The sequence below is a fragment of the Pan paniscus genome, chromosome 5, assembly GCF_029289425.2.
Source record: "Pan paniscus chromosome 5, NHGRI_mPanPan1-v2.0_pri, whole genome shotgun sequence".
NCBI classification, from domain to species: domain Eukaryota; kingdom Metazoa; phylum Chordata; class Mammalia; order Primates; family Hominidae; genus Pan; species Pan paniscus.
In genome coordinates, this window is record NC_073254.2 from 72,721,977 (window position 1) to 72,740,303 (window position 18,327).

Genomic DNA, 18,327 nt, shown 5'->3' on the forward strand with positions numbered 1-18,327 from the left:
ACTTGAAGAGCTTCCATTCCAAGGTGTTGTAGGAGAGGGATAGAGTGAGGCACTTAATAAATAATAATATATGATATTTTGTAGTGGCGAAAGGACAGATTCACTCAGGAGGGGTCAGAGGGAGGATTTAATAGGGCTTCACAGGGAAGATAAGCATTGAACTTGGACCTTGAATAATAAATGAAAGTCTCCCAAATGGGATTTGGCAAGAGGAGCCTTCCAAGCAGAGGAAACTGCCTGAACCAAGGCCAACAGGTAGGAAAATGTTTGTAGCGTTTAGAAAGCTGAGAATCTGCCTATAGGGAAAGTTAAGTGGATTTATGGCAGGGAGAAGGCAAGAGATGAGCTTGGAAATTTAGTCCTCAAATGACAAGGCTAGGGGTTTCTCTTACCCCAATCTTGGCATGGGGGGCCACCAAGAGTTTTAAGCAGGAAAGTATTATGAGAGTTAATTTTTTAGAAAACTCACTTAGGCTGTGTGTAAAGAGTGGATTGATTGCAATTAGGGAGATCAAGTTGGAGCTTGCAAAAATCTTTGCAGGTGATGGGAGTGTTGCAATTTAAAAAGTGGAGATGGAAGGAAGGAGCCAGAGATGCCAGAGATAGAATTGACAGTTGATCTAAAAAAGAACAACAGCTGATTGGGTTTGCCTATCTACAAAACTTTGGAACTGGTGAAAAAAATTAGGAGGCAGATGTCTTCAGCTGGACATGTTGAGAATAGAATCTGGTATGATCAATTTTACCTAAAGACACTTAGATTCATATTACATAGATACTGAATTCTCAGTGCAGTGGTGATGAAGGATGCCTAGCTTTTTCCTGTGTCCATAGATTTTTAGTTGGTTTACCCACCTCCAAGAACCCAAGAACAATATAAGGGAATAACCAGTGTCATACTGAAACCACATAAAACAAATTAATATTTGATAATATTGATAAGGTAGTCAGAAATTTATTCATATAAAAAGAACCTGGTCCAAAAGTATTTAAGATAAGTTTTTCCTAAAATAGGAAAACAGGTAATTTATATTAATGAATTCTTTTAGGGCATAGAAAGAGATAGAAAGCTTTTACATTCAGTAAGATTTGAATATCAATAATAACAGAACTGATTGAGAATAACTTAAAAAAAAGAAAGACTCATTTTATTTCCGAACATAAGCACAAATAGCTTAAATAATATATAAGCAAACCAAGTCCGTCAAATATACTTAAAGTTGAAATATCATGAGCATTGTTATTAAAATAAGAAGTTATCACTATTAACATTAGACAGGTGATCCTAACCAAAGACTAGAACAAGAGGTAATCAATAACTAGATCAAAGACACAAAGGAACAAAAAAGTATGAGTATTAGAAAGATAAAAATTTATGAGTAATTTTAGACCTAATTTTTAATAACAAAATTTCAACCAAAAATCATTTGGGCTTCTAAAAGAATTAAGGAAGGCGTCCTGTTGCTATACACTGAATATTTATGTCCTTCTAAAATTTGTATATTAAGATTCTAACCCCAATGTGATAGTATTTGGAAGTGGGGCCTTTGGGAAGTGATTAGGTTATATTGGTGAAATGGGATTAGTGCACTTATTAATAGGATGAGTGCCCTTATAAAAGAGACCCCAGAGAGCTCCATTGCCCTTCTGCCTTGTGAGGATGTAATGAGAAGACAGCCATTTATGCATCAGGAAGTAGTCTCTCCCCAGATACAGAATCTACTGGCACCTTGATCTTGTACTTCCCAGCCTCCAGAACTGTGAGAAATAAATTTCAGTTGTTTATAAGCTACCTTGTCTATGGTATTCTGTTATAGCAGCCCAAGTGGACTATGACACTTGCCATTCAATCAACATACAAAACTCAAATTATTTCAAACATTATCATTTAGAGGTGGAATTTAGAAATGTAATTGATGAAAGGATGTTTTTTAAAAAAATAGCCAAAAAGCTTAGGACATCTAGCAATAAATCTAACAAAAAATGTGCAAGATCTATGTATTAGTTTCCTATTGCCACTGAAGGAAATTGGCACAAACTTATGTCTTAAAGCAGCATAAATTTATTAGCTTACAGCTGTGGAGGTCAGAAGTCCAAAATAGGTTCACAAGTCTGCATTCTTTCTGGAGGCTCTAGGGAAAAATATGTCTCATTGACTCTTCCAGCCTGTAGAGGGTGCCTGCATTCTTTGACTCATGGTCCTTTCCTCTACCTTCAAAGCCAGCAGTCACATTACTTCAAACTCTGCTTCTTCTCAGATACTTCTACCTCCCTCTTTCATTTTTTCAGGATTATGATGACATTGAGCTTACCCAGATAATCCAGGAGAATCCCCCCATCTCAAAGTCCTTAACTTAATCACACCTGTAAAATCCCTTTTGCTGTGTGAGGTGACATATTCATGGTTTCCAGGGATCAGGAAATAAAAACCTTTTGGAGCCCATTATTCAACCTGCTACAGGATATATGAAGAAAATGGAGGCATTATAATGTTATGGTTAAAAATGAAGTTGTTAGCTCTGAAGTCAGACTACCTAAGGGGGAATGCCAATTCTACCACTTCTGCTTTTTTGATCTTAAGAAATTAACATAATCTTGCTAAACTTATTTTTTATTTGTAAAATAATGCAAATTATCTTTCATTCCTCAGAGAGTGATTGCAGGAAATAATATGATAATCCTTATAAAGAGTTTGGCACAACTTGATAATTTAAGAAGATACTGAATCCATAAATATGAACCACATGCAATGAAAAACAATGCTTATAAACAATAAAGAATGGTTGAGAAACAAAGTTATGTTATCAATATAAAATTTCGAGAAGAATTGAAAGGTAAAGTTAAAAAAATATCACAATGTGAAACAAACTAAAAGACAATAATTGGAAAATATGAGCTATAATAAAGGCCAGACTTACAGACAATACTTTCAGGAACTCCTATGATAATAGGCTTTCAGAAAGAGAGAACAGAAAAGCTTAACAGAGGACATTAGAAAAGGAGTAAAAGCGGCCAGGTGTGGTGGCTCATGCCTGTAATCCCAGCACATTGGGAGGCTGAGGTGGGCGGATCCCCTGAGGTCAGGAATTCAAGACCAGCCTGGCCAACATAGTGAAACCCCATCTCTACTAAAAGTACAAAATTAGCCCAGCGTGGTGACGGGCACCTGTAATCCCCACTGCTCAGGAGGCTGAGGCAGGAGAATTGCTAAAACTGTGAGGTGGAGGTTTCAGTGAGCGGAGATCATGCCACTGCACTCCAGCCTGGGTGACAGAGTGAGGCTCCATCACAAAAAAAAAAAAAAAAAAGAAAAAAGAAAAAAGAAAAAAAGGAGTAAAAGCACGTAGTTTCTCACAGCTAAAGAATGGCATTGCTCTTCTAATGGAAGAGGACTATTAACTGCTAAATTAAATGAATGTATCAGACTTTTCAATGGAAATATCAAATGCTGGAAAGCAGTGAAGTATAATGTTCAAAAATTTGACAAAAAATGAATTTCAACCTAGAGTTTTATACCTAGCCAAACTATCATTTGACACAAAGAAAAAAATACATTTTTAGACATACAAGGTCACAGAAGGCCTACCTTCCATGTACCCTTTTTTAATGAAGTAAAATGAGGGCATGAACTAAAGAAAAGAACTTGAGATCTAGGAATTAAAGGAATCAACTAAGGAGAGAAATGCAGGTGGTTTCAGAATGACAACTGAGGATTAGGTCTAAAAAGCAATCAAGTTGGAGTAGAATGATAGAGATCTTGTTGATTTACTATTTGTAGTGTGTTATCCTCATCTGAATGATCCAAAATGGTTCACTACCATGTCCAGCAGAAAGGGAAAAAGGAAAGAGGTGGGCCTTCCTTTGAGTACATGATCCAAATGTTCACATTATTTCTGCTCACATCCTATTGGCCAAAACCTAGTCACACTTCACTGGAAGGGTAGCTCAGGCTCCTGACTCTGTGCTCATTATTTCATTATTCTACTTTTATTCTGTGCTCTATTTCATTATTCTACTTGCTCTTGACTACTATTTATTGTTTAACATTTGCTGACACTGTGATAAATTCTTAAATAGTTTTATCTGCAAAACAGTCATATGAGGCATTATCTACATATTGCAAATAAAAATTTAGGGCCTCTGGAAGTTTAGATAATCTCCCCAACATCATGCAACTACTAGGTAGAAGAGTTAGGACTAGGACTCTCATCTTTCTGACTTTAGTATTCATAATCTTAACTGCTAAGTCATACTGCCTTTATTATAATTGTCAACTGATGGAATGACAGTTCTTGACCACCAAAGCTGTACTCTTGGCATCATATCTGAGGTATGCTGCACACTGCCCTGTATTGTATTACTGAGGGCTGTGGTTTCTTGATTGGATATAAAAGCTCCTTTGGGCAAGGAGCTTCTTTGTAGAATAAAGTGGAGGTGGGGAGTGGCAGTGATTCTCAGGCTGTGTGGAATATAATTGCAGTTTCAACTATACAAATTAGGGATGTCTAGAAGCATTTTCCCACCTCTTATCTCTAGATGTGAAAGTGCTGTAGATGTGACTTAGGTGCTAATCATTTCTCAGGTCTATTCATCTGCTTTATATTTAGATATAAACTCTTTCCAAAACTGGGAAATTCCTTCATTGATATCCTTTATTTAAATTCTGTCACGACTTCACATCTTTTTCTGTTTTCATGGGTCTTTTGATTGGAAGGCAGATGAAGGTGGATCAGGCCCAGTCTGCTTTTTGCTGTCAAACTTCAAAATTGATCCAAGGCCAGTCTTTGTACTATTAAGGAAGCAGCTATTAAGAGAAGGACAGTAGAGCAATGGCTGCTTTATATTCTCAGCAGGTCTGAGCAGACGCAATTTGACATCAAGGGGAAATATTTTTTAAAAAGGAAAGAAAAAAATGACTCTACTGTTTAGCATGTACTTTCTCAGAGAGTGAATGATTGTTTTATAAAGAGGTCTGTGTATGTTTGTGATTGTGTATGTGTTTGTGTGTGTAGGTGAACAAGTGCTTAAATAGGTGGAAAAATAAAAAAGGGGTAGTTGAAACTCATTTGCTGGGGAAATTTTGAAGGGCATGAGACTTGCAGTGTCCTCTTTGTATCAAGTCCTTCATTCCTCAAACCTTTTCTTCAGACGTAGAATGCCAGATACCACCACCTACTATACAGCTGAGGCCCTCGAAGACTTTATTCTAGACCAAATTAATCTGATTTGAATTAATACACTGTTTGGGAGAAATAGGTGCATCTGGTTTGAAAACAATGGCTGTGGGCATACAGTGAAGGACCTTCCCATCAGATAGGTCTCCAGCCACGTGTGGGTTTGGGAGTGGAATGGAAAGAAGGAGGTGGTAAGGTACAGATGTCAGGGCAGCAGAGAAAGGTCACAAGTGAGATGTGATTGTGTGAGGAGTCCTGGGAAGGTTTACTTCTTCAGATGTCTTTCCTTTGGATTATGGGAAAAGTTGTTTACTATACACTTTCAGTTTTCCTGTATGCATAATTCCTTTTCATTTCTCCAACCCTTGGGTAATGTTGAATTCTCCTGTACAGCCATGTGTGATAGTGTTGTTAAGAATAAAGTGAGAGTACGAGGTCAGGAGATCGAGACCATCTTGGCTAACACGGTTAAACCCCGTCTCTACTAAAAATACAAAAAATTACCTGGGCATGGTGGCGGGCGCCTGTAGTCCCAGCTACTCGGGAGGCTGAGGCAGGAGAATGGCGTGAACCCGGGAGGCAGAGCTTGCAGTGGGCCGAGGTAGCGCCACTGCACTCCAGCCTGGGCGAAAGAGTGAGACTCCGTCTCAAAAAAAAAAAAAAAAAAAAAAAAAGAAAGAAAGAATAAAGTGAGAGTAAAGAAGAATGTGACTTGGCCCCCATCCGCTCCCCAGAGACAACAAAGGAGCTACTTCAGTCTCAAGAGCCTGAGGGATGTCAGTCCTCTGTGGTGCTCTAACTGTCAGGGGGAGCCCCGCTGGTAAGCAAAGACCGTGGAGCAGGCAGTATAGGAAGAACTCACAGAAACCCCACCTCTTCTTTCCTTGTACAGCAGTGGGAAGTGATCTTTGCAAGGGGGAGGGCGATGATGGGGGCATACTTTGATATAAAGTGCTAGTTTATTTGTGTGTTTTCTGCGTTGCCATGATTTTATGACCAGTCTCCTAGTAAGATTAAAAGATTGTAAACGATTTCTTACATGAATCACCACAAAACCATGTCAAGATAAAATATTACTTTTCTCTATGTATGCTCTCTACAAAAAATACATTTTAAAGAGATTTCCTATAAGGACACTTGTACACAGAAAAAAATTTCATATGTCCTTTAACAAGTACAATTCTAGTTAAAATCCAATATGCTTGCATTAGCATTTCCAATTCAGAGATAACGATGTGTACATAACATATACCATGCCTGCTGAAAACCAGGCTTGGAGAGAGTTTGTAAATAATTTAACAGTATTCAATAGTACAGGCTGTGGAGCATCTGGAATTGCTTCCTTCTTTTTTGGATTGCACAATTTCATGTTTGTTTTGCCATATTTCCCATTTTTCTGTCTTGTTTTGTTTGCCAAAACCACCCAGTAAGGGACAACTTAAAATCTAAAATGTGTTTATCCTCCTGACTGCTTTGGTTCACCTTCCAACTTCCTGGCACCAGATTACAGAAGGGATTTTGTTCTCATCATCAAGACACACTTGTCCTGTTGAGAACTCATTCTCAGGGATAACCTCTTACTGGGGCCCCACTGTCAGAAGAGTTACTTGGCTCCATTGAAAGTGATCTTGTGCTTTTTTCTTGCTACAGTTGCTGCACAGAAGTGAGGTAGTGAAAGTCTTAAAAAGCATTTTATGTGTTTTACCCTTCCATATTCCCCAAGTCAAGAAATCTCTGGCTCTTGATTAAAATGTTCTCTTCTCTACCCTTAGGATCCACATTACAGTTTTAAAGTGTACAACAGCCAATGGGTCTAACAATCTTGGAATTCTTGCCTTGTAGACGGGGAACAGGTGTTCTTCTGAATAGGGAAATCCATATGCACAGTGGCAAAGGTCCTGTCCTTACCTATCACATTTGAGCTTTATGCAGGCAGTAACGGGTTATGGCCTGGTTACAGCCATCAACATCTTTCCTCTGTGGCCTTTCCAGGTCAACAGTTCTGGGAAATGTGGTGTCAAATGTTTCTGTTTGAAGCTATTCACTTCCACAGTCTTGTTCAATGTTCAGAAACTATAAGTCCACACTGACAATTAGAGAGTTTGATAGTCATTTGTTCTCTTAGTCCTGTCTTAAGCCAGTAGAATTTTTGGCCTTTGCAGGGGCAGAGAATACAGATGTGACTGTATCTTTTCGAATCACTTGCTAGTTTGGGTCCTGTGTAGTTAAAGATTATGGGAGTATGTATACTTTCATGGGCATTGATAAGGAAGATGTTTTCAGAATGATTCCATTATAAGGAGACATATTTCCAGTTTGCAGGCCAATTAACAATCAGAACGATTAGTCAAGAGCACATAGGCATATTCATATAGCCTTGGGATCTTCTGGGGAAAGTGATACTTGCTGCTGTAACAGACAATTCTAAAATCTCTATGGCATTACATGACAAAATATCATTTTTTACTCACATAAAGTGAGGGTAGGAGAAGTTTGTTCCACACTGTCATTTAAGAATTCAAGCTTCTTTCATATAGGACATCGTCTTTAAATATGGCTTCAAAGGTTGTTGCAAATGGATATTGCTTATTGCTGTAATAAGGAAGGGTTGACAAAATTTTTCCGTAAAGTGCTAGGTGGTAAATATTTCTTTAATTTTGTGAGCCATGTGGTTTTGTTGCAGTTACTCAAATCTGCCATTGTCATGGAAGAGCAGTTGTAGCTGTAGTTTTGTTCTATTAAAACTTTATTTACAAAAGCATTACAGTAGCCTAGAGTTAGCTGTCAGCTATAGTTTGCTGATGCCTGGACTAATTTTGTCTGGGATATATTTATAATTCAGATATAGAAATAGCATATATTACTTCCACTCATTCTGTTGGCCAGAAATCAATGATTCAGTTTTAGCCTAACTGCAAGAGAGCCAGATATGTAGTTTAGTGGGGTGTCTAGAAGAAGAGTAAAGGTATTGTGGGCCCCAGGGATCTTTTCTATACTTTTCAACAGCTTAATGTGAATTGACTGTCCCTGGCAAACCAGAAGTTTCTAATACTGCAGCTTTGTGGTTAGGATGTTAGATCACTTCAAGTGATACTATTTCCTACTGTGGTTTTTGTCTAAAAAACCACCACTATGACAAAGCTCCAAAAAAGTTATTTTACAAGGTACATTGAAAATTTCACTGCTTTTCTGATTTTGGTACTGATGCTTCAGAGAACTGGAGGAAAGTTGCCTGTAGTTAAATAGAAGTAAATGAGTGCTGCCTCAATCCTCCCTGGCTGAAGGTGGAGTAGGAGACCTTCCATAGTTGTAGCTTTTAGCAGAGACTCAACCTAAGAAAGCCTACAGGAAGGTGGTTAGTCCTCAGCAGTCTTCTTTCCTGTTACTTTTTGGACAGGGTTGGAAGATCACTGTTTATATGATTTTTATTCCATATAATAAATAAGCTGCTAAAGAATACATTTTATTTCTCTGAAAAGAATTTTCTCTTCTTCTGATTTTTCTTTTAGCTACATCATTCTCCACCAAGTGACTAGTAATAGATGCATTTTGAACTTAATAAGCTAATAATCAGGTAAGACAGATAGAATATAAGCCCAATGATTTTCAAATGCAATCTAAGTTTGTCTTGAGCCATTAATGGGATGTTTTGATAATGTGCTCTTTTACCTTTCTGAGGACTAGACCTTTCCCCAAGTTAGTCCAAAACCAAGTTGTCTGATACGGTTTGGCTGTGTCCCTACCCAAATCTCATCTTGAATTGTAGTTCCTATATTCCCCATGTGTTGTGGGAGGAACCAGTGGGAGGGAATTCAATTATGAGAACAGTTAACCTCATGCTGTTCTTGTGATAGTGAGTGAGTTCTCACAAGATTTATGGTTTTATAAGGGGCTTTCCCCGCTTTTGCTCAGCACTGCTCTCTCCTACCATCATGTGAGGAAGGACATGTTTGCTTCCCCTTCCACTATGATCCTGAGGCCTCCCCAGCCATATGGAACTGTGAGTCAATTAAACCTCTTTCCTTTATAAATTAGTCAGTCTCAGGTATTTCTTCATAGCAGTGTAAGGACAGACTAATACAGTCTGTATGAGAAGTGCAGTGTTTGTTATAGACAGAATGAAAAGAGAAAGAATAAGGTAATGGTCAACTTTTAATATGCAAAATGGGATTTTTCAGTAGGTCTTGAGATCCAAGATGACACTATTTTAAAAGTTATAGAGGGGATAATCTGAACAGAGTCCACATGGGAGGTCCATTTTGGAACTTAAAGGTGTCTACACCACCAGTGCCAACTGACATGAGGCTGAATCACCCAGGGAATATTACCAGGCTCTGACCTAGTCAAGAGAAAACAAACTACAACCTAAACCTGTCATTGACTTCAGGTGTGATGTGATGTGATACCAAGATAACGATGTGATACCTACACTCAGTGTGGATCCAAGGACCACATTTAGCTTCAAATTCATGTTCTCTTTCACCCATCTTCCCCTTACTCTCAGACACCTAGAAACAAATTAAAGGACAGAAACAGAGGGAAGCACTTTTATCTAAGAGAAATTGAGTAATACCTAAAGGTACTATTAAACCATAGAGTCAGATCTCAAGTAAACATATTGGACATTTAGGTAATTTTTTTCTTACTAACCATTTCAGGAGAAAGGCTGATTGGATAAATCAAGAAGTTACATTTTCTCACCACATCTGAACTGATTTGTGAGTTAAATATTTGCTATCCTGCTACACTGGTTAATGAATTAAAATTAAAAGAAAATTTAAAAAGAAAATCAGGTAAAATTTTTATTGCATTTCAAACTCTCAGCTAATTGGAAAATATTTGTATTATCTAAACACATATACTTACATCCACTTATCCTGAAAGAATCAAGTATGATAAGTAAAACCACTTTCTCTTAACATTTGGCAGAGAGGAAAATTGGATGTATTCTAAGCTTTATAATAGTATACCTCAAAAAATTTTTTAAACAATAATATACTTCATAGGCTGACTTTATGTAACTACAGTAGTTTCCTTTAAATATACAAATGTCTTTTAAAAATGTACATTGTTACAGGAAAGTTACTTTTCTTCTTATGCAATTGATAGCATCACAGAAAAAGGCAAATCACTACACATTTGCCTGTCATTAATATTGACTGAAATCACAAGCCATTTTCTACCCTTAAGCTTCCTGCCTATTCTACATGTTATTACTTTGTGCCAAAGATGGAAATTTATCATAAATAAATTCAATGCATATTAAAGAGAGGAAGCATTCTCATGGCAGAAGTGGGGAGCACTTTTTGTTTCCACTTGTTTATAAGGGAATATTTTATTCATTTCTTACTCTCTCTCCAGGGTAGCATGCAAACAGAGTCACTCAACTGTTTCTTGCAGCCCTACTCTGTCCCTCTGTCTCCATGCATATGTTTGACTTAGATGAGCCTCTCTGGGCATTTGGGAATGCGTGAAGCGAGCTAAGCCTCCCTGATGAGGGTTGCCATTTCTGAGATGAAGCTCTTGCCTGACTGCTTGCTGTAGTTGCAGCTAAAGTCTGGAGAGCTGCTGGGACCTTGTGCAAAGGCTCACAGCAGCTGCGCTATCAGGTGGCCAGCCTGGCGCTCCCTCCCTGGCCACCACTGCCTCTGACCACAGTACAGTGTAATTCAATAGAACTCAAATCTTTAGCTGCCTAGAGCAGCCAGGCAGCAAGACCAGAGGCCCTTTCAAATCAGGGTTTTTACAGTTATTTTAATCCACGAGAGATGCCAGCATTTCTCTGCCTCCCAAAGACAAGCAAAACTGTACAAACAGACGCTAGTAAGATACAAAATCTTAAGGAGAAAGTTGAGCCAGATTCTTTCATGGGAAAAAAATGAGAGCAAATGTATGTGTATTGTTCATTGTGCTAATCTGCTGTATATTTTCATGTCTCAAGGACATATTCAGGTAGAAAATGATACAATAAATAAATGGTGAGTTAAAGTGTTGGATTAGGTTGGACACTAAATCACTGATAGTTAATAGTGATTTAACTCTGCTGGGTCATCCAGATTTGTCTTAGCACTAGTTATTACACAAATCTGGGAAGCAATACCAACCACATAACCTAGGAAAAGCAGTACAGCGTGGTAGTTAGACCAGCACAGCTTCTGGGATCAGGCTGCCTGGGCTCAAAGCCTGCTCTGCCATTTACGAGTGATGAAAATTTGACCACATTTGTAACCTCTCTGTGCTCTCTGAGATGAGAAAGATGATGATGATAACTATAGTGAGGATTAAGTGAGTAAATTTATGCAAAGAATATAAAGCAGTATCTGGCACACAGTAGGTGCTATTCAAAGTGTGATCTGTAGATCAGCAGCATCTGCATCATCCAGGAGCTTATTAAAAATGCAGATCTCCAGGCCCTGTCCCAGACTGACTGCATCAGAGTCTGTATTTCAGCAAAATTTCTATTGACATTAAACACCTGAGAAGCATTGCTATGTAAATGTTGGTGTTGCTATTTCAGATTGGCTTTAACTAGCTTATGTTGTCAGGGTGAGAGAGGCACCCCTGCTGATTTGCATTTTCTTTCCAGCCTCTGAGCTCAAAGGAGAGACTTTTTGTCTCTGACACTGGTCTCTGATTATCCTTACATCATGGCAAAGAGTGGACCGTATGCTTGTGAACCTGCCTTCTGCATCATCCTCAACCTGCATCCCAATCTTTTTTTTTTTTTTTTTTGAGACAGAGTCTCACTCTGTCACCCAGGCTGGAGTACACTCTGTCACCCAGGCTGGAGTACAGTAGTACAAGCTTGGCTCACTTCAACCCCACCTCCCGGGTTCAAACAATTCTCCTGCCTCAGCCTCCCAAGTACCTGGGACTACAGGCACCTGCCACCACACCTGGCTAATTTTTGTATTTTTAGTAGAGATGGGGTTTCACCATGTTGGCCAGGGTGGTCTTGAACTCCTGACGTCAAATGATCCACCCACCTCGGCCTTCCAAAGTGCTGGGATTACAGGGGTGAGCCACCATGCCTACACTGCATCCCAATGTTTAATGTTTACTTTGTATGCAGATCCCAGTGTTTCTGACTCCAGTCAGCTAATTTAACCCCAAGTCTCCATTATTGTCTTTGCTTGTCAGCTTTATTTGATGTCTTAAATTATACACTGCATCCTGATACCTTCACTGCTCAGTTGGAAGGTTCTATGCCCAATTGCCCTTCCTGATCAAAGTAAGGAGAACTTTAGGAATATATTAGGAGAAATAAAAGAGTTGGGATTATTTAACACTTCCCTCCTAGGCTCCACACTGCACAGAAACATTTGATTTTTATAGTTGTCTCCAAGAGGCAATTTTCTAACAGAGATTTTACAGCAGAGAAGAGAGCTTGGCTTTTAAACAATGCAAAGGTCAACAAAGCAAAATTTGCTCTATTTATGGTATGGGTGTGACATTTGGACCTCTTAGCATCCAACATTCTATTGGCTTTAGGAAAGAGCTCATCGCCACACCTGCTTGCTTTATTTCACATTAAATGGTCTTTAGTTAAGAGGTTTGGAAACAGAAATTTTCCATAGGCATTCATGCCAAGCTTATCACAGTTCCATGATGCCTGGTCAATAATGCAATGAGAATGGATGACACCAGGATACCAGGGCCCTTGGTGTGTGGTGAATTGAAGGAATGTAATTGTATGTGAAATGGACAGAAGAAATGCTTCAAGGGCACACTGGCACCTAACTTAAAGTAGCAAAGCAACTCTGTTGAGAGGCAGGAATTCACAGCAATAAGCCTTGTATCCTGCCATGGATCAAATTGGAAAAGGGGAAAGTCTAGTTATTTGTAGACTGTGAGATTAATGTGACTCGCAAACAATTTCAATCGTGGATGTCCAAACTGCTTGGAAGAACTGCTCAGCCATCCACAATTATTGATTGCTTCCTCTGTGTACAGCACCGTGAAAGCAGCTGAGGGACAAAAAGAAGTATAAAATCTAGGTCCTTTCCACCAAAGAACTTAGAATATACCCACATCTACATGAAAGAAAATAAAATTTAGCAGCGGTAAGTTGAAGGCTCTAAACAAATAAGACAGGAAGATTCTTCTCTTTAGAGGGGCCAAGACAGCATGAGTGATGGATGGCTGCATGCATTTTTTGATACTTTACTGCTAACTTGGACAGAATTATCTATCTAATCACTGGAAGAGCTGGACAACCACAGGCCATTCCACAAAGACAGGGCCTTACTGCGTGGCAAAGAGCAGAACAAATGCACTCTGTCTGTAGGCAGGCATCTAGGAAAGTGAACATAGAAAGTCCGGTGGACATTAGATTACTTCATGCTGGCTTAGCACTTTCTTCAAAGCTCACCAATCAGAAAAGCTATTTCTCCTCCCTGGAAATACATCCTCTTCTCATCTGCCTACCTGCTATTATTGCCTGGAGTTTATGCTATTGTTAATTGACTCTGTAAATTGAAATCTGTGCAAGAAATCAAATGAACAAATAAACACTGTCACCATCACTTATCTTTCTTTAAATCTGTGTTTTTGTGATGACAATGTGTATATATATTGAATGTCTATCTAGTGTTGTCTTCTCATTAAACCAGTTTTTCTGTGTTTGATATAGCATTGTAACTATAAAATAAAGCTTTAGAATGAAGATTGTATGATGTAAAAGTTGTGACCTCTTTCTCTAAGAAATATATTACATCCTTATATTTCATTGTGGTGATTGTCTTGAAGGTCTTAATATAGATGACTGTTGGAAAGCTCCTTTCTCATCAGCCTCATTGAGAACTGTTAAAGAAACACTTATAATAAGACAAGAGAAGGCTCGGGAGAAACAAGAAAACTACAGTGTTTGGACTCTTATGTGGAAGGCAGATAAGATTTACTCTGTGGTCTCATTTCATGTAACTAAGGGCAAAGACTAGAAGTTATGTGGAGATATTTTACTTACATAGGAGGAAAATTTTTCCAACAATGTGAACCAATTAAATATTGAAAAGGGTTATCTTGGGAGATTGTAAATTTTCCATGCCTAGAAATGTATCAACCAAATCACTTTTTTTTAAGGTTATTTTAAGCATCAGATTGCTGGTGGCTAGATCAGAAGCTCCTAAAAGCCTCTTCTGAAACTAGTGGCCTCATTGACTGTTAGATTAATCCAGGGAATGTATAAAATATAAAGATTACTGGATAGAAATTATGATCCAGTGAGATTTGGGAGAGCCCCATAATGTGGATCAGAGTTTCCCAACAGGTATAGTATGCCATGGATGGGCCTGTGTTGAGGGTGATGGAGTTCAGGATACTCTACCCCAAAATGTGATGCCTTGGCATTTAAGAAAACAGTGAAAGCAGGAAAGTCTCTCTGACCTCCTGCCATTCCTCTCTGAAGCAGGCCATAAAACCCCGAAAGGTCATTCACTGACCTTCTTCCCTTCTCTCCTGAAGACCCTCATGAAAATGTACCCTGCCCTATACCTGGAGGAGAGGAACAAAGACACAGAGATGCCAAGAAGAATCTGAACAGATGGGCTTTGCTAAATTCCTCCCAGTTTATTACCATTAGATCATACCTCCTTTTGTCCAACCATACTTCTACACAAGTGTCTACTCGCCATCAAACCTAAGCATAAAAATACATACTTTTCTCTGTTTCATGGAACTACCTTTGGGTCTTCAATTCTGAAGGCTCTTGTGTCATGTAAAATTTATACTAAATAAATGTAGATGATTTTCTCTTGCTAATCTGACTTTTATTATATGTGCTTCCACCATGAACCTAATAATGAGTGAGGGAAAGAGCATTACTTTTTCTCCTCTACAGGTGTCCTCAAGAGCACCCTTCGGCTCTATGATTCACTAGAAGGACCCACAGGACTCAGGAAAGCTCTTAGACTTATGGTTGTGGTTTATTGTGAAAGGACACAAATTAATATCAACAAAGGAAAAAGGACATCAGGTGCAAGCTTCCAGGTGTCGCCTCTCAGTTGAAGTTGCATGGGCATGAATTTAATTCTTCCAGCAACAATGTGTGACAACACGTGCAAAGTATTGCCAACCAGATAAACTCACTCAAGCCTTGGTGTCTAGGGTTTTCACTGGGGGTCAGTCACTTAGGCAATCAGCACCTGAGTGACTGATCTTAGTTATTCAATCTCAAGCACTCCAGAGATCATACGGAGGACATAGCATGGTCCACAGCTTTGGGCACACAAAACAACCACTCTTACCAGACAGGATATTTTGAGGGCTCAAAGGTTACCACCCAGGAGTCTGTCAAGGGCCAGTCCTTTTTTTTTTTTTTTTTGAAAATGCAGTGTTTGAGTAATCGTAGCCTGCTGAATTAACCCTTCAGTGTACACATAGATACAGTTGTGGCTGGAGATATTGATCCCGTCCGTTCTCAGTAGGCCAGTGACCCTAGGCCTGGCAACTTAGCCATGAGCAGCCTCCTCTGGGCTTCTTTAGGGTCTGATGTAGGTGGAGTAGGAAAATGTTGGGAAGCACTGACAGATATTTAAATACCTCTCCAGGTGATTCTAATGAACACTGAAGGTTGGGACCTTTGTGAGTAGATGATTTTTAAGAATTTTGAAACTGTTGTTTCTATGAGTATTGAAGTTATAGTTCCTTGCAGATGTCTTTCACTTTATCTGGATTCTTATTTGCTTAAGTTTAGTTTCTGGCCAAAGACAGTACATTTTGGAGAAGTATTTCAAACAAATGCTACGGCCCCTGTTAAGTTGAAGAGAAAACAGTCCAAGTGCATTCCCAGATGAGGAGGCATCAGGAAACCCTCAGGTTAGAGGGCACTTATACTAACAGGGAGATGGGTGGGGTAGGTCCTCTAATAGGCTTTATAAAGACCTTAGGACAAAAGACTCTTGTCATTGAAAAATGATGTAATGAAAAGATGTGTAACAAATGATTGAACGATGGTGTTTTCAATTTTGTGGAATTTCTATTTTGCGGGAACTCTGGCATGTCACATGTCTCTCTAGGTCCCGTTATTAGCTAGTTAGAATTAAACAAAACTACATCTGCATGATTATAGTGCTAAATATAAAGAGTATTTCTGAGAAATTTGCAAATGTAAATGTTAAATTAATTACCAGCCTAAAATTTTGTAGTCTCTAAAGTTAGTTTATAGCACATGATATGCCCACTTAGGTTATATGTTCTAAAAATGAATTAATTTGCATTTTGGTATAAGCTTTCTTCTTTGTAATTTGCTTTTAGCACAAACACTAGGTCTCTTTTATTTTCTTCCCTACATATTACTGTGCTCTCTATGCTTCTAAGATGATTTTCATTCCTCGGTATCTCCCTCTCCTTTGATGTTCTCTCATTCTCCTTTTTTTTTAGAACCTCATTCCTGTCCCTTAAATATAGTCGTGCCCAATTATATTTATAAGGTCCTATTCTCAGTGCTTTATTTATTTATTTATTTTGCTAATTCCTACAGAAAGGTAATTAAATAACAAATGTGTATTGAGTGCCTACTCTGTGCCAAACAGTGTACAAGGCACTAGGGGCAGGCAGGGACTTGAAGGTCAAAGAAAGACCCTGGCCTCAAGAGCTCAGACTTTGCCTCTCAAAAATTTGATGAGATTAATAATTTGTATTCAGTTCCCCTCCTCTGCAGTTCCAACCTCAAATTGCAAACAAAACCCCTCTTTTTGGAAGTCCTGTTGGCAGTGCATACCCAATGCAGAAAAATACCAAAGTCACTATTTTTCCCTGTAAACCTACTCCTTTTTTTGTGTGTGTTCCTTTTCTCTATTAAATAACATTATCCCAAGCTCCCATATTAGTAAGCTTGTCATCCTCTGTGTAGCTACTCAGCCACTAATTCCGTTTTATTTTGCCTGTGATATGCCTCTCAAGTACGTATCCTTTTCTCCATTGCCGCTGTCTTAGCATAGGCCCCTGTCAGCTCTTGCTGGCACAGGGACAGCAGCCTCCTAATTGTGTTTATGCTTCCAGGTTATCACATGGCCCCAGAATTGTCTTTCTACTCACACACTTTTCTGCATGTTGTTTTTTGCTTACTTTCAGTGTAGCACATAACCCTTCCCGACGCGGTCCTAACTATTCTTTCATCCTCCATCACTTTCACTTGTGCCCTTGTGCCCAGGCAACACTGAACTATGCAGAATTCCCTGCACAATCCCATGTCTTTCCATGCCTCAGTGCCTCTGATGACCCATGGGCCTGGATGCCCTTCCTCCCCATCTTTGCTTGATAAACTTCAATGGTCAAGGGCTAGTTCAGGTCCTTCTTCGGTGAAGCTGTCTCCATATTTCCCAGGCAGCTGTTTCCACATCTTCCAGTTATTTGGTTATATTTCTCTTATAACACTTTTCACGCAGTAGTTTGTATTCTCCGGATCTTGTTTCATATCTGGAACAGATGATCAATTCTTTTTCTTTGTCTTTCTTTTTTTGATGGCTGTTGGATGAGCAAAATAAAATTTGTCATACTTTTATATCTAAGGTTCTGTATCTATGTAATCCTTCACAACTTATTTTAGCTTTAGTAAAAGACTGAGTTGTTGAACAGTAGATATATTTAATTTTTAATATTTAATTAATTAAGTGCCATTGTGAGATGTGAATTTTGACTTGCTGGGTTTACATTTAGCTGAGAATTACATCTTAGTACAAAAATAGAATTCTTTTTTTAATATCTCTAACTTTCCTTTCTTAAAATATATTCCGATAAAGGAGTTGCACCTGAAAAATTAAGATAGGCCACTTTGCCTAACATATTTTTGGCAGGTAGTTTGAAGGAACCGAAAACGTTCTGAGATTTTGCAAAGCATAATTGCTTTCGATTCTATTGCCTATATTGTTCTTAATATTGTACTTTACACTTTAATGAAGTGTAAAGTATTGAATAATAATATGACTTCTTTTTCTTCCTTCATGGGTTAGTATGGATATAAATGATAGGAAGGCATATAGTTAATTCCATTTATTCTATTTATTCATTCATAAATGGGTCATGTACCTATTATCACCATTTTCCATGGTAGGATTATTGAGTCCAGTTATTATGTGAATCTTTGGGTTTTCCTTTCAATTCCAGGTATTGTAACCTGATATGTGAGTAAGTTTATTATTGTTGCAGTGTGCTC